Source organism: Gorilla gorilla, chromosome 5, assembly GCF_029281585.2.
Source record: "Gorilla gorilla gorilla isolate KB3781 chromosome 5, NHGRI_mGorGor1-v2.1_pri, whole genome shotgun sequence".
Taxonomy (NCBI): Eukaryota; Metazoa; Chordata; class Mammalia; order Primates; family Hominidae; genus Gorilla; species Gorilla gorilla.
The window spans coordinates 30,645,774-30,663,750 of record NC_073229.2 but is presented as its reverse complement, the minus strand read 5'-3'; the positions used below and the strand labels follow the sequence as shown (position 1 = coordinate 30,663,750).

Sequence of the window (17,977 nt, the reverse complement as noted above, 5' to 3'; positions counted from 1 at the left end):
TTTTGGAAACCCCAAACCCCAAGACGCAGCACATACTTCCTGTATCCACCAAATGTTCTGAGTTTATGAGATTGGAATTGAAAGGCACCGCAATTGAGTTGTCACCCAATTGAGTTTTCACCCAATTAGACAATGTTGGTGAACTGATTTTTATCTGGAAAAACTGAGATCTTGACAAACTGATCTCAAGGTCACATGAGTAGTTAATGTCAGAGAGCAGATATCCTGAGTCCACCAGTTTTTTACTCTGTGAGTGAGACAAATCTGGTTAACGGGCCGGGATATTTGTAAGCTAAAATACTACTTCTAGCAGAAGGCTGTCATGAGATTTGAATTGAAGGATAGAAAAAGTCCATGGTGATATGCTGAGTGTAAGAAGAGAACAAAAGATTAAGAAGATGGTACAGTATGTGAAGGTGACAGGAGTTACAGAGAATGGCATTGCTTGCATTGGTCAAGGAGAAATGAGAATATATAGGGAAACTCTGAAAACGAGCTTAAAAAATCTCACATTCCTGGCCGGGCGCGGTGTTTCACACCTGTAATCCCAGCACTTTGCAAGGCGGAGGTGGGTGGATCACAATGTCAGCAGTTTGAGACCAGCCTGGCCAATATGGTGAAACCTCGTCTCTACTAAAAATACAAAAATTAGCCGGGCATGGTGGCGCATGCCTGTTGTTCCAGTTACTCGGGAGGCTGAGGCAGGAGAATCGCTTGAACCCTGGAGGTGGAGGTTGCAGTGAGCTGAGATCATGCCACTGCACTCCAGCCTGGGTGAGAGAGCGAGACTCCAACTCAAAAAAAAAAAAAAAAAAAAAAAAATCCCAGCCTCTTCAACCCCTAATATATATATTTGTTTGTTTGTTTATTTGTTCAAAGATGGTTAGTTCTCCCACCTTGAAAAAACAACCCCTTAGAACCCAGGACCCTTGAATAACAATCAATAAGCTCCTTTCTTTGCAGCGTGCCTTTGGTCAGAACAGTCAAGGCTGTCTCATGGCCTCTGGTTTTGTTCCTCTTCTGTTGGTGCCTTGACATTGACAATTTACAGCTCTGGCAGTAAGTGAGCAACCCTAGAGCAAAATAGATAACACAGATCCTTTAAAAAACAACACACTGACCTGTTGAAAAAGAGCTTTATGAAGCTCATATTTGTCTCGAATGAAATGGTAGAAGAGAAAGTATGCCTCAAAACAGTTTATAATGCAATGTAAACATTATTCTACGTGCCTGTTTGTTCCCATTTGTCCACATTTCCACATTCCTTTGTCATGAGACCTCTCTGAGGGCTGAACATATGAAAGTTATTTTGTAATTTATTAACTAATAATAATAATGCTTTCCAAGGAAAATGATATTCTTCATGGCACATGATCAAGTCTTTATTTTATTCCCCTAAAATTTCGAGTGGAGGAGATTTAAAATTGGAGGCAAATAAATAATAGTATTATTTAATCTAGTCTTGCTTTTGTTGTTATAAATAAAGAAAAGGTTTTGAGCTTATGTTCAAGGTCACAATGTGGAAGACTACATTTATTCTCAGACTCCTTTTAAACAAAGGGTTTCTAGAGCAGGGTGGTGGCCTAATCCTGACCCTGTGAATATGGTACCTTACATGGCAGAAGGACTTTGCAGCTGTAATTAAATTAAAGCTCCTGAGAAAAGGTTATCCTGGATCATCCAAATGGGACCAGTGTAATCACAAGGGTCCCTATAAGAGGAATGCAAGAGGCCCAAAGTCAGAGAAAAAGGAGTTGTGATGGCAGAAGCAGAAGTTAGAGTGATATAGGCCAGCCGCGGTGGCTCACGTCTGTAATCCCAACACTTTGGGAGGCCGAGGCAGGTGGATCACCTGAGGTCAGGAGTTCGAGACCAGCCTGATCAATACGGTGAAACCCCGTCTCTACTGAAAATACAAAATTAGCCAGTGTGGTGGCATGTGCCTGTAGTCTCAGCAACTTGGGAGGCTGAGACAGGAGAATCGCTTGAACCCAGGAGGTGGAGGTTGCAGTGAGCCGAGATTGCACCACTGCACTCCAGCCTGAGTGACAGAGTGAGACTCTGTCTCAAAAAAAAAAAAAAGAAAGAAAGAAAGAAAGGAGTTAGAGTGACACCAGTGCAAGGAAAGGGCCATGAGTCACAGAATGCCAGCAGGCCAGAGAAGCTGAAAAAGACACAGAAATGGATTCTCTTCTAGAGCCTCCAGGATGATCCAGCTACGCCTATACCTTGACTTAATTCCAGTGAGATTGATTTTGGTCTTCTGACCTCCAGAACTGTGAATAAATCTAGTGTTGCTTTAGGCCACTAAATTTGTGGTAATTTATTAAAACAGCAACAGAAAACTAACACAAGGGGTATGTGTAGGAATTAATGCTGGGCAATCTACCAAACAGTTCAACCTCATGCTATGCACGTGAATTCACCCAATTTCAAGGCAGCAGAGTGGAGTAGAAAGAGCAAAGCTTTAGATGAGACATCCCCTGAGTTCCAATCCTGGTTCTGCCACTTCCCGTCTGGTCTGCGTGCCTCTGGGCTATTTACCTCTCTGAGTCCTAATTACCTCACAGGTAAAGCAGTAGTTGTTTATACTGTATCACATCCAATAGAATCACAACCCTACTGCAATGGCAACAAACCATCGAGATATAGTAAAAGGTAGCAGTAGGTTGTTGTGAAGTTTCAATGAAACAATTTGCATAACGAGTCTCTACACAGTGTTTCTTATACAGTAGGTACTCAACAGAAGTCAGTTCTCTTCCTCTCACCCCAGCCTTACATAGCAGGGGCTGTGTATGATACCCCAGGGAGCTTTCTAAAATGTAAAGGCTTGTATCTGCACCATTAATACCTTCCTGCCTCAACTGGGATAACAACAAAACTCCTTAGCAGGGCTTGTGAAATGCTTTTTGTATTTTAACAGCTTATTAAGACATAATTTACATATCATAAAATTCACCTGTATGTGATTCACAATAATTTCATGGTTTTTTAAGCATATTTGCAAAACTGTATTATGCATAGTGCAGAACTGCCATCACTACAGTCTAATTTTAGAACAGTTCCATCATCCTAAAAAGGAATAGGATGGTGATTTACCACCATTCTTTATTCCCATCCTACCCCTCAGTAACTACTCATCCATGTTCTGTCCCTGTGGATTTGTCTTTTTGGACATTTCATATACATGGACTCATACAATATGCGGACTTTTGTCCTGGGTCGTATTTACCTTTCCAGGCTTACCTTACCAATTTCCCATCCCTCAGTGATAGGACAGCAAAACTGTAATTACTTTTAGTCGTTTGAGTTTTCACAGTTCCCACCCTTCTGCCTTCAGCCCTATCTATGTGCATGTGCCTTTGCCTGGAACAACCTTTGCATCCTTCAGGTATCAAAGAAGACAGCTAAGTATGATGTGCAAAGAGCCCAGGAAAGATGGTGCAAAGAGGCCAAGAAAGAAAGACTAACCCTACGACTAGTGTTGGGTGAAGATGGAATCAGAGAAGAAACAAACAAGAGGGACACTGATTTGTTTCTTCCAGCCCTAGCTGGTTTGTGCTGCTCAGCCCTGGGACATGAGTGGGTTACATTAACTCAAAGGGCCAGGTCAGAGCACACAAGGTCTCAAAACAGGGTATTGCAATGAATAACAGGAAACACTTCATGACTATCCTGGCCATGTCTATTCTATTAATGATCATTCTACTACTTATCACTACTACACAGTTTCAGCTTATGGAGAAAATGGTTAAGAAGACATTGGCAATGATGATTGTTTTTGGTCAGCCTTTGGTTCATGCACATGAGCTACCCACGGCATAAAATGGGAAATGTTTATATGGCATCAACATCTTTCATTCTAATTTTTAATTAATTGTAATGTTTAATTAAAGCCTGTTATCATAATACTGCTGGCAAAAAAGATGGGATAAATAAAAATGGCTTTTTGTTTGTTTGTTTGTTTGTTTGTTTGTTTGAGACAGAGTCTTGCTCTGTTGCCCAGGCTGGAGTGCAGTGGCGAGATTTCGGCTCACTGCCACCTCTGCTTCCCGGGTTCAAACGATGCTCGTGCCTCAGCCTTCTGAGTAGCTGGGACTACAGGTACACACCACCACGCCCGGCTAATTTTTGTATTTTTAGTAGAGACAGGGTTTCACCATGTTGGCCAGGATGATCTCGATCTCCTGACCTTCCGCCTCGGCCTCAAAACTTGCTGGGATTACAGGCGTGAGCCACTACGCCAGGCCAAGAATGGCTTTTTGGTGGATTAGATTTAAATTCTAAAATACTGCTGTGCACTGAAGTCTTCTCCCTTTGAGTTTAATATTTAAATAAGTTGATGTGTTTATTAGCTAAATTGGGTCTGCATCCATCTGCCAGAATAAACAGGGACACATTCTTTTCTATGTTGCCATAGTTTTATTATCAGAAATTAGGAGTGGCCTTAAAAATAACTGCTCCTGTTGGCTAATTATTGTGAGGAAGAGAAGTTTAGTCTCAATTAAGCTAAACTGACATAATTGTCTTTGGCAGGCATTCTCTAATGTTTAAGTCCACAGTATTTAATTACCCCAACCACAGACAGCACATTCAGCTTCTTAGAGGTGCACTTTGCAGGTGACTCATCCAAGAAGATCCATCAGGACGCAGTTAAAAGCAGAATCAGATGTTCGCAGAAGCAATATTACATTTATTTTATGCTAGAGACAAGTGGATTGTAACATTTGTTCTTAACATTTGTGGTTTTTGTTTTGTTTTTTGTTTTTTAAGATGGAGTCTCACTCTATCACCCAGGCTGGAGTGCAGTGGCATGATCTCGGCTCACTGCAACCTCCACCTCCCGGGTTCAAGCAATTCTCCTGCCTCAGCCTCCTGAGTAGCTGGGATTATAGGCGCGTGCCACCATGCCCAGCTAATTTTTTGTATTTTTAGTAGAGATGGGGTTTCACCATGTTGGCCAGGCTGGTCTCCAATTCCTGACCTCAAGTGATCCGCCTGTATTGGCCTCCCCAAGTGCTGGGATTACAGGCATGAGCCACTGCACCTGTCCTGTTCTTAACATTTTTAAGATAACATTTTCTCCTGATATTTTTTTGGTGCAAGATTCTGAGTTCTCAATTATGTGTCTAAGTATTTAAGCATATATTTTTGGTAGAGATGGGGTTTCACCACATTGCCTGGGCTGGTCTCAAACTCCTGGGCTCGAGTGATCCTCCCACCTCGGCCTCCTGAAATGCTGGGATTACAAGCATGAGTTACCATATCAGGCCTAGGAATACCCTCGGCAGGGGTGAAAATACAAGACAGGTTGCTAGATTTTCATAGCTGAATGTCAACTCTGTAGTTAGTGTATTTGGAATCTAAAGCATTTGGCTCTTTCTTTTATCAGGAACACAGAAATAGCCACTTAAGGCTTTTACTAGAGAAGTCAAGTATGAATTCCCTGCAATCCAATACTCAGCGACTCAGATAAGATATCTGATTTTAAGAGAGGCAGACTAAAAATATTAGCTCAATTTCTCCAGGTCAGAGGTTCTCAGTGCTAGCTATACATTAGGATCGCTTGAGGTACTTTAAAAATACCTATGCCCAAGTCCCACCCAGAATATCTGAGTTAGAATTTTTAAAAGGCTGTCGAGGGTCATGAACCACTCTTCTAGAACCTTGTTTCTCCAAGTGTGGTGCATGGACTAGCAGCATTACCATCACCTGGGAGGTTGTTAGAAATGTAATATCTTGAGCCCCACTTCAGACCTGCTGAATCAGAATCTGCGGATTAACAGAATCCCCAGGAGATTCTAACGCATTTGAAAGTTTGATAACCACTTTCTTTCTTTCTTTCTTTTTTAAAAGAAGATTCTATACATTTTTACTATCAGATCATCAAAAAGCAGCACAGCAGCAGAACTCCCTGGTGAAATGCCTTCATTGAACTCTAGTTTCATGATTTGCCTGGGGATCAGTGGAGTCCATTTGTGTCAATTATACAATTCTCATCAAATCATCAAAGACATTTTCCTACTATATATCCAATATCCCTTGTACAAGAATCCACACAACAAAAGTCCTTTCGCATTTTAGTGACAAAAAAAGCTCATGTCACCAGATGAATTTAGTTACTCCTTAATTCAGACAGAAAGTAGAATGATGTTTTCAAGGGGCTGAGGGGAGGGTGAATGAAAAGTTATTGTTTAACGGGCAAATGTTTCACTCTTGCAAATGAAGAGTTCTGGCGAGGGATGGATGGTGGTGATGATTGCACAATACTGTGAATGTACTTTATGCCACAAGTCTGAAGACCTAAATATAGTCACGATGCTAAATTTCATGTTATGTGTATTTTGCCATGAAAAAAAATTAAAGAAACTCAGGAAGAAAGATAATTTTGCTTTTCCTTTTCCTGGAGTCAATAGCTCCTTTGAAGCTGCTGTTTTCCAAGCTCCTTTGTGAAATTCTACCTTAGGCTTTTAACGGCTACAATGCCAACATGATTTCAGTAGAGAAGTTATCTCTGAACCATCATTTAGCAAATGGAATGTGGGGGAAGCGGGCATGCGATTCCATGAAGGGCAATGAGTTTGAGTGGAAATCATGGAAGCCCGTGATCACCCGTCCCTTGGGTTCTTTTCCCTGAAAGAGTTCTATAATTCTGGTGAGTGGAGAGGGCACACAACACAGACTCCCTGAAGGAATTATAAAGCCAGCTCTGCCATGTTGGAAATCTCGGTATCCAGGGCTTCTGCCCCGACAACCAAATCCAGAGCCTCTGCTCAGGCGTCTGTTAGCTCTTGGCAAAACGGAACTTCCTGTTTTCAAGATAGTGTTTTCAAATGGCTCATAAAAGCTTTCTTGGACAAAACTAGTCCTTGCAAAACAATATTTTGATGATTAAACTATAAATGAATCAGAAACATATGGAGTGAATTTCCCTTGGGTTTGGCAGAGCACACTTTGGACTTGATTCCGTCCAGGATACTTGAAAGATGGTTGCAAGTGTTTGTGGAATCAAATGCGGCTTCACTTTTCCCAGTTCCATTTCTAGGGAATGGAAGTTTAAGAAGAGATCAAAGATTTCTTAGGTTTCTTTGTCATAGCCTTTGTTTCTACACTACCAGATCTATACACACATGCAGAATTTACTCACCTAAGAGTTACAGTTGACTGAGTATATAGCACAGTTGCCAGCAACATTGCTTTTCTCTCTCTCCCTGGTTTCAGTATAGTTCAGCAGGTTTCTTCTTTAATTTATAAATGAAGGGTTTCAGACTTGGGTTATTTCAAAGAATAGAGACTCCCTTGTAGGAGAACTCTTTTCCACTTACCTACAAAGATTCAAGTTTACTTTTCTTCTTGCAACCCTCAGCATTTGAACTCTGTGGGCAGAGTTGTTTTAATGGAGTGCCACAGCTCTGGAGAGAGCACCTTCCATGTGGTCAGAAAGAATGCTCACCTCCTTGGACATCTTGGAGGACCATTTGAGAAACAAGGAAGGAGCCCAATATTCTGATAAGAGTTTTTCCCTATTATGTATTGTCCACATTTTTTAATATATGAAGATGAAACATTTGCTGTATTTGGAAACACTTTTATCCATAAGAACAGTACTAAGAGGGCTGTGGGAACAGCCCTTAAAACTTAAGTATTGAGGATTATTTAATTTTGTAATATCTCAGGAACATGGGCAAATAATTCTCAGCAATGCAAATTTGGGAAACATAAAGAGAGACTTCAGGTCTTTAAAAAGGTTCAGAGATAATTCATATCAGAGATGAAATGTAAAATGAGGACCATATCTTTTTATTCCAGCTTATCCAAACCTAGTGGAAAAATAGCATAAGCATGCTTCTCCTCTGTTCACGAGCGCATCTGTAAGTCACCTGCAGCTCCATTAATGTGAAATGCAAGAGTCACTTCTCAGTAATATATATTATATTCTAGGAAACACTGAAATGTTCACATATTTTTACTAAACAGCACAATATAACATAACACAAATAAAATGTCCAATTTTTTCAGCTACCAAATCATTTTAACCACCCTTTTGCAATATCAACAAAACAAAACAAGAAAACCTAAAGGCCAGAAGAGAAGAACAACCTTCCTGTGGGAGAAAAGAATTTGAACAAAAACATGAAGGTAGAAAAATATGTGGTGTAAGGAGAATGTTGGAAAAAGTAAAAATAAAAACAAGAAACTAGAGAACAAGGTCAGGTATCATTAACATTAGTGCTTCTCTTCCTCCAAGATCTGAAACTCCAAAATGTCTCACTGTGATCACAACCAGCCAGGGTCCCCTTGCCTGGGTTTGCATTCCCTGTTCTGTGCTTTATCAGCAGGATGTCCAGGGACAAGTTACTTTACTTCTTTGAGCCTCACTGTCCTCATCTGTAACATGGGTATAATAGTCCCTCTTTCTCTCTTATAGGGTCGTGAGGATTCAATGACATCATTTAGCAAGAGTCTCTCAGCAGCATTTAGAACACAGTGAGTGCTCAGGAAGTAACAGCTGGCCCGTCTGCCCCCAGCCTGAGTCCTTACTTGCTGCTGGAGCTGCTTCCTACCCTCCCTGCAACCTTGACTCTCAGGCCCTCCAGACTCAACCTTCCATCACCTTCACCTGACTTCAGGGTCCTCCTGCACCCCTTCCTCCTCATAGCCCTCCACTTGTGCAGTCAGTGGCCAAAGCCTATTGATTCTACTTCCTCAATCATTTACACTTTGCCTCCTCTCTTCCATTCCTTGCCATCGCCATGTCCGGGCCCTTTAATGTCTTTAGAAATGTGTGCCATTTATGACATTCCAGTCTGAGTTCATGCTAGCTGTGCAGCTTCCGACAAGTTTCTTATTTCTCCAAGCCTCAGTTTACTTTTCTGTGGGAAGGAAATAACTAACAGATTCTCACTATTTATGGCAGTTTTGTCTCATAAAGTCACTGTGAACACAGAATTAGTGAATACTGAAACATTGCTGCTGGAGGAAATGCAAGGTGACGTCTCCGTGAGCACGTTTTCTTCAGCCCACCTGTACGTACCTTTGGTTTTCTGTTTGTTTCTGTTGAACTATGCCGGATTTAACACGTACTGTTGATTCATCAGCATTGAAGCCACACGGCCAACAGCACTATCACTCATGCCTGAGCCATGCTCACTGTATGTTCTCCATAAAGCTCGTCACAGCTTCCCTGAAGTTAGAAGCACTGCATCACACTTCAGCATGACGCTTGGGGCCATTCTAAACAGCAAAACCACCAACAAAAAGCACCAAAATGCAAAAAAAAAAAATATGGCACAAAATAGACTGCGAAAAAGACACATCAACAGGATGAGAGCTCAAACAGGGAGGCAGAGCCTCACTTTGTTCCATCTCAGCTCAAATTTTCGCTGCTCTGCACATGTCTGTGAATGGCTGTGAAAATGCCACAAGGACTGATTTTTGGGGTTACAAATACATTCTAGTGAGTAGGCAAATTTTGCAAAAGCAGACTCCAAGAAAAATGAGGATTGACTGTACAGCCAGCCCTCTGTTCAATCCATGCGGGGGTTAAAAATGTGAGGAAAAAATAAAAAATCACAATACAGCAGTAAAAATAACACAAATGTAATAAACAATACAGTATAACAACTATTTACATAGCATTTACATTCTATTAGGTATTATACGTAAGCTAGCGATGATTTAAACTGCGTGTGAGGATGTGCATAGATTATATGCAAATACTACGGACGCTATTTTATATCAGGAACTTGAGCATGGCGGGGGTAGGGGGACTGCGGGACAGAGTGGAGGTGTCCAGGAACCTGCACTGTGGTTCCCTATGGATATCAAGGGAAGACTGTGTTTGTACCTAAACAGATCTTGGAAAAATGAGGAACAGCTGTATTTGTACCTACCATGCAGGCTTGCTGTGCAGATTAAAGGACATAATCTAAGAAGTAACTGCTAGGCAATTAACAAGTGAGAGCTATTATTATTATTTATTATCATTATTATTTATTACCATTATGTTCCCCACTGCTGCAGTTGCATTTGTAACTGATGGTGCCCCCATCAACTTCCATTCACTCCACCTAACACATAGACTTAAACTCTGACCATGTCACTTCTGGGCTTGGTATTCAAATTCTTTTCAATGCATCTACCATCGGTCCCTTTCTCTCTACCCTCTCGTTCAACAAAACTGGCCTGGCCACCATGCCTCATGTACACTCCAGGCGTGCCTTCCCCTATGAATTGGCATTCCACTTACTCTCCTTCCTTTGCTGAAAATGTCTCCTGCCTCCCTCCTTCTGTTCCCCATTCTCCTATATTAAAATATACCTATTCAGCTCTCAAGACTCTTAGGTTAAAAACATCTCTAAAGCCTTTTCTAGCCAGAATTAATATCTCCCTCTTATCATCCTCAATAATCTTTTTTTTTTCTGTTCTCATGGAAGCTGTCATTTTCTATATTTTGTTAAAATTTTATGTACATGTTTTATTTCCCTGAATAGGTATGAGTAGCTTTGATTCCTTTTCTCATATACTGCGGAACTCTTTGCACAATACCTTGTCTTTAGAACAGTAGATAATAAATGCTTACTGATTAAATACAGTAACAAAAATACTCACAAGGTAGTTGGCTTTGCTTTACTGAAAAAGACATGATATTTATAAAAACACATTTTTTTTTACTTGAGAAATTCTACATATGAACAAACCAACTTTAAATTAAAAAGAGAGTTCGTAATTTATACAAAAGCCAAAGGGAGCCAATATTAACTAGTTTTCTTAAAGTCTGGTGACTTGTTTCTGAACGTTTGTCCTAAACATTTTCAGCCTCCAGGCCCTTTTTTGGGCAAGTTATGAACCCTGAAATCAGAGCTAAATAATACAGGTGCCAACATACTCTGAATTACATCACAGGGTCTTTCAACAGCCTCATTCTAATAACAACAAGAGCACTTCACACTTGGCGAGTTCACTGTATCTAAATAGCTTGAAGCTTGGGCAAACTAATTTTGTACGCTAACCTGTTGCTTCTCTGCCTCTGAAATGGAGCCTGGTAGAGGGTAAGTCTGTCTACTCATGACTGAGTATGTTCCTGTTTGTGAGAATCAGGAGGTGGGAATCAAAACGCCCGGATCATAATGCCCAGGGAACAAATCCTTCTCGGGCACTGGAGGCATACCGTATTTTTAATGAAGAAAGACATGGCAGGGTGTTTTTTACAAGTTACTAAATGTGTGCTCCTTTGTTCCTCCTAATATATTTTTTCACCATCATCAGTTGGTTTGTTTTTTTTTTAAAGAAAATCAAAGTACATGTCTTGCCTGAATGATTTCCCCCTTTATGTTGCATTTTCCTGTTTGAATGGAGGATCCAGGCTGCTACCAGGGGACTGGTCTATGCCTTACCAAAGTGTGCAAATGGTCCCGGTAACGGTGCAGCTGTGGAGGGGAAGAGGAAGCAGTGAGCAGGCTCACCCTCATCTGTGGGCGCCTGCAAATCACCTGCTCTACTCTTGTTATTACTTTTTCGTCCATGCCTTTTCATGTCTGTTAATTTGGAAGAAGCGTCAGTTCCTCTGCACTTCCCATATTTGTGAGAATACCTCAGCTATGAGCTGGACTTCCTGTCTCTTTCTCTGAATTCTGAGATCCAACATTTAGAAAGGAAGTGACTTGTAAATACCACTTGCAAATCCTCTTCCTCTGTACTGACCAATTCTGTTTCAAAAATATATAAATCAATGTGTATGTGTGTGTGTGTGCATGCATGTGCTGAGGTGTGTGTATTTCAAGTAACCATATCCTTGAATATCACTGTTCATGCTGAATGGAGACAGGGAGAGCTGGGGACTGACTGAGGAAACGGAGAAAGCCATGCTTGATTCTGCAGAACATGGCAGGAACCTGGATGACAGGATCAATCTTCCTGTAAGTGATGAAACAGTGAAAGGAAGTGGGAAATTATCCAGAAACATGCCGTAATCCTTTTGACCTCAAAGGAACATCTAATTCAAAACTATGTTAAATCCATTCTCCAAGAACAGCTGTCACCACAGAGCTGCAAAACTTGTTAGGTACAATCTACCATTGCTTTGACAGAATGCCCAGGTCGAAGTCAATAAAACAAGGTCCTCCCTTTCCCTTGAGATTAATATACTCTAGAGAGTCAAGCTTCTCTGGAAGCTTGGCCCAGGTCTACCAGACTGCCTTTCCTGGAGTCTCCTCACAGCAGTTTGGTGATACCATTTTCTTCTAAGGCTGTACCATGTTCCCTAATGGATCTGATCAATTCCTAAAACAAGAAGAATGCATTTTTAATGAGTTTTCTTCATTAACTTGATAGCTGTTGGGGGCCAAATTGTGCTCCCTCCTAAATTCATATGTTGAGGCCCTGACCCCTAGTATGTGACCTCAGAATGTGACTGTATTTGGAGAAAGGGCCTTGAACGAGATGATTAAGGTTAAATGGGGTCATAAGGGTGAGGGATAATCCAATATGACTGGTGTCTTTATAGAAGAGATTAGGGCCAGGCACAGTGGCTCATCCCAGCATTTTGGGAGGCCAAGGAGGGAGATCACTTGAGCCCAGGAGTTTGAGACCAGCCTGGATAACATAGCGAGACTCTGTCACTACAAAAAATTAAAAAATAAAGAAATTAGCTAAGGTGGTGTCATACCCCTGTGGTCCCAGCTACACAGAAGGCTGAGGTGGGAGGTTCACTTGAGCCCAGGAGATCAAGGCTGCAGAGAGCTGAGATCACACCACTGCACCCAAACCCGGGTGACAGAGACAGATCCTGACTCAAAACCAAAAACAAAAACAACAAAAAAAGAGAAGGGGACTAGGGCACAGACACCCACAGACCAAGGGGCAACTATGTGGGAGGATGAGGTGAGAACGTGGCCATCTACAAGCCAAGGAGCAAGACCTCAGGAAAAATCAACCTTACCAGTACCTCAGTCTTGGACCTCCAGCCTCCAAAACTGTGAGAAAATAAATTTCTATTGTTTAAGCTACCCAGTAGTATTTTGTTATGGCAGCCTTAGCCAACAAATCATTAGCTATGGACTATCCAAGGTGATTTTCTTCATTACTATCTATAAGAAAATCCTGGTTTTCAGTAACACACATATTCCTTCTTTGGGAGGTCAATTTCTTTAATCCCAAATAGTTATCAACACAAGTTTGTACTTTAGGTTCTTGTCTTCCTTTCAGTTTGGACACAGGATATCATACGTTCCTCTTCAATAACCTGACAGTAGGGTAGGAGTTATTTTTACTATTTTATAAGTGAAGAAACTGACTCAATGGCATGATTTACCCAGGGCACATGAATTTATAACCAAGTGTTTCAATACCGCTTTCCCTGCTGCTTCTCCAACATTCCACTCCTTCTTCTTTTTCCCTAGCATTAGAATATACCCAAGTTTGGGAGTTTTTCCATCTCAATTGTTTTTGAAACTTGTTTCTCATCTTTCTGTATTCTGTTGGATTACTTTTTTTTGTTTCTCTTAATTTTAGACATTTGTGTTATCTTTGTCATGGATTTCTTAGAGGAAGACACCCTACACTATTTTTCACTCTGCTTTCTTTAGGACAAGTTCCAGGAGAGATTTTTTTATCCAGTTAGTTTCCTAGAGAAGCTCAAGCTATACCTAGAGAACCTTTTATGAAACCCTTTCCCTGCAACCGTGGATCCTGAACTTTGTAGGAAGCTGAATACTCATGGAATGCCAAACTTAAGGGCCTTTGGCATCTTTACCCTTTAGAGTAATTATGCTACTGTCTTTGGACGTTACAGTATACGATCAGGAGTTTGCTTTATGAGAGGCATTAAATCCCCATGTTAGGAGACTGCAAAAAGAAAAGAAAAACACAGTCATTAAGGGGCCATTTAAGGGTAGTAGATTCTGTGTTGTCCCTAGTGAAGCCTTGGAATTGTATAGTCATGGATCACTATAGCCCATCTGCGGGAATTTTCCAAGTGGGGTAAAAGCCTACAGGATCCCTGAGCCCATCAGATTCAGGATGAGAAAAGGGCAGAATCACAACTTATAGCATGGCTGAGGCAGGAAAAATCAAACCCACTACATCCATTAGAAGGTGTTTGGGGCTGTCCGGAGACAAGGGCTACTTTGTCCTTGTTGGACCCTCCCTGGTGTGGGGTCGCTGTGACCCAGTGGTAGAGTGCAGGGAATCTGGGGACAAATGTTGTTTATCTGGTGCTGCCACTGATGCCCTCTGTGGCTTAAACCAGTTCAATTGACCCTTCTGTCCAAAACACGCAGACACTCGTGCCTTCTCATCTAGAGAAATACAAGTGTTATTGAATTAATTCCAAAATATTTGTAGCAGCACAAATGTGAGCTAAAGTTTCACACATATTCTTTACTCACTGGCACATTCAAGGGAAAAAGTGACCTGGTTTTTCAAGTACTTTGTGGTCACTAGACACCATAAATGATAACAACAATAATAGCAAGTACTTTTTCAGGCACTAAGTGTGCCAGGCACAGCACTACACGATGTTCTATATAATTTACTTCCCATACAGTCTGTGAGGTAAAGCAATGTTACTCTCCAATTTTATGGATGAGGAAACTGAGCCTTAGAAAGGTCAACAAACTTTCTCAATGTCACTCACTGAAAAGGTAGCAGAATTGGAATGGAAACCTCAGTCAACCTAACTAAAAAAAACTTAAGCTTTTAATCAAAGCACCTTGATTTCCATAAAGACTGAATTTTCAAAATCTGTCCTATTTCACCAGTTGTCCCATAAACTGTTGGACTATCCCAGAAATGAACAAAACCTGGCATCCAAACTGCATTTCTCAGACTGTTTCTCACGCTGAAAGCAACATAAAAGTCCTCTGTAAGATCACAAGTCCTGGTCCTTGATATAGAAAATGTGGGCACCATGATCTATGCAGAGGAGCAAATTTTAGAGAATTAGAGTGGAAGGCAATGCACTCAAAACCAAAACTATTTTGAGCATCTTGTTATCTTCTGTGATTTGGGAGGCACTAAAGAGCCTTGTAGTACCTGGAGGTCATCCTCATGAATCTCAGTCCTCATGATATTATTGAAGTGTAGAAAGGTAGGTTTCCAGCAAGTTTCAACAGGTGGAAATCCAGATAAAAGGAACTCACTCTGCTGATATTAATTATTTAAGCAATGTTTTCTCGAGGGACTGCCATGGCCTTAAAAAGGGGCTCTATGAGCTGTTCTTTTATATTATGAATATTTGTAATACTATAGCATCCACATTTCAAGTGTGGGCTTTAGTGAAAAACTTTGTTATGCTTTTTTAGCTTTGTCGTTTAGTTTTGTTTGTTGAGCATCAGAAGAGATGGGAGTGATAGGGCCACAGTAGAGAAAAGACTAAAAATTCATGATCCACAGTCTTTTTGCTTCCCAAATGTGGACCATGGTTTTGAAGATTTAAGAACCACAGATTTAAGATCATTTTTTAATTCCGATATACAAATATCCTCTTAAAAGATAACTGTACCACTTTAAAGAGCTGTTTCTGTTTTCTTTTCTTTTCTTTCTTTCTTTCTTTTTTTTTTTTTTTTTTTGAGATAAAGTCTCACTCTATCACCCAGGCAAGAGGGCAGTGGTGAGATCTGGGCTCACTGCAGCCTCCGCCTCCTGGGTTCAAGCTATTCTCATGCCACAGCCTCCCCAGTAGCTGGGACTACAGGTGTGTGCCACCACACCCAGCTAATTTTTGTATTTTTAGTAGAGACAGGGTTTCACCATGTTGGCCAGGCTGGTCTTGAACTCCTGACCTCAAGTGATCCACCCGCCTTGGTCTCCAACAGTGCTGGGATTATAGGCGTGAGCCACCGCGCCCGACCCCTCTTTAAAGAGTTGTTTCTATCAGATACATTCAACTCATATAATTTGCCCAAACTGGGAGAAAGGCAGAAAAAGAAGGAACGGCAGTGAAAACTTGAAGGCCTCTTTGTAGATATTATTCTAAGGACACTTTCCTTTTGGTTCTAACATCACCATATTTTGTTTAGAGCAGCTCATGGGGCCAAACAATAAAAAAGAAATAACAATTAGAAATGAACTCTTTCGAACTAACACCTTGTCTATTTCTCAGGCTCTTTAGAAGTCAGTGTTAAAAGAATCCATGTAGCATTTCTTATTCATGCTGAGTGAGCTGTTATCAGTTCCCGTATTGATTTTTATCTCCACGCAGCAAGCCTCAAAATGCCACTGCCCCAAGCTGGAATCCCACCAAGCCTATCCCTTATGTTTCCGTTTATTTTCCAAGTCGTCTTTCCTTTTTCTTCAGCCACAAATTCTCCCTGAACCCACTTTCCCCAAAATAACAGCTGCGGATTCAATTTTTCCTTTCCTGTCTCTTTAAGTCAGAAACTTCCTGAGGTTCCTAAGAGCTGCCTGCCTCAGCAGGCACCAGGACTCCCAGCAAGTCTCCATTGCAGTGAGATTTGCAAGTGAATCTCCTTTGAAAATCATCACCAGTTTTGTATCCATCTCTTCTGACTTTGAGGCATCTACACTAACACCGTGGGCTCCAGCCTATCCTATGAACCCGGCCCGAGGATTTCAAAACCAAATCTATTGATACTGGCAGCTCCATCAAAGGAACATTCTCTAAACCGAACAAAGCATAAAACCAATACAAAATCCATCTAACAAATAAACAAAAGGCAATAACATGATTTCAGACGCCAATGCCTACCTTAAAGGCTGCCCAAAGCTCTTTGCTCCCACATGCATCCGCCTCTCTGGGTCTGTTTCCTGGCTTTCCAATAGCTGTGCTTTCTTAAATTGAGCAACAGTCTCCTCAAGTGTCGGGCTCTGAAAATACACATGCTACACACGCCCATGCAGCCTCTCGGTGCCAGGCAGCCCCTTCGCCTTCCTTCCCGGCCGTGCCAATTCCCTGGCCGCTGACCAGCTCCCACGTGGGATGGAATGGAGAAGGGGAGGGTGTCAACCAAAGTCGGGGGATGGATTCAACTCACCGTGGACTAGGTGGCCACCCATCTGGCATGAAGGGTCCATTTTATCCCTTTTCTAACCTAAAACCGCCTCCACGATGGTCTCTCCAGCCTCACTCAGAGCCCAGAACAGTTGGCAGGCACACCAACCCCTCCTGGGTGTGACCTGCGGGTACTCAGACCTCTCTAAAGTGGCAGCCTCCAGCCGGTGGGGCACAGACTGCCTCTTACCTTCACAGAGCCCCAGTCCTTAGAAGCCCAGCTGGCGTCTCCAAGGAGTCCTGTGTTTTACTTGACATCGGAGGCAACCGGTTTCAGAAACAGGGAACATTTCAAAATGAAACAGAAAGTAACCCGGGGATCCAAACCAGACCCCCGACCTGCCTCGGCCGTCCCCAATCTCTGGGAGTCTTCTGACTCAGCAAGCCCGTACAGCTGTTTCAGCCTGGAGAGGATTCAGAGGAAATGCAGCTTGGAAGTCTGGAACTCACGGCCTGGGCTTTTTTTTTTTTTTTTTTTTTTTTTTTTTTAGAGTATTTGTTGAGCTTTTTAACATGCAGTTTGTCTCCTTCTGCAGGGAATTACTCAGTGATCCCGTCACCTGACTCAGGGCAGTTCCATTATATAATTCTAACTGCTATTAGATCGCTGATCGGAAAACCACACTTGCCTCCCCTTTCCCCCATGCCCCAGCATCATCCACCCCACCCCGCCCCCTAGGAAGGGAAGAGGGAGGGAGACCTAAAAACGTGACACAATGACAATTAACTTTCCTTGAACCTTCCCGGGAAGGACTGCATTTTTGCAATGCACTTTAGTTCCCTTCGGTTCAATTCTCGAGTAGAGGACCTCCCAAATGCCCATGAGGAGTGAGTGGGAATTTCTCAGGATGGGAAGGTAGCAGCTTTCTTGATTTTCTTTTAGGATGGTTGTCTGTAGGTGGGATAAGGCGCTGAGTGGATTTTCAAATGATCAAGTGCGTCATCAGTTGAAAAGCTTCAGGTAGA

At 41.8% G+C, this 17,977-nt stretch overlaps 1 protein-coding gene across 6 annotated transcripts in view; it reads right to left on the bottom strand.

Annotated features, from left to right (window-relative positions):
• PHACTR1 (phosphatase and actin regulator 1) overlaps positions 1-17,977 on the bottom strand; it is a 572,466-nt gene that overhangs the window by 314,272 nt on the left and 240,217 nt on the right. The window contains exon 1 of one of the 6 annotated variants that reach the window (XM_063707343.1): positions 16,709-17,185. The exons of the other annotated variants lie outside the window; for them this stretch is intronic. The gene's annotated coding sequence lies outside the window, so the exon portion shown is untranslated. Of the gene's footprint in view, positions 1-16,708; positions 17,186-17,977 lie in introns of those variants that run through there. 6 annotated transcript variants of the gene reach the window in all.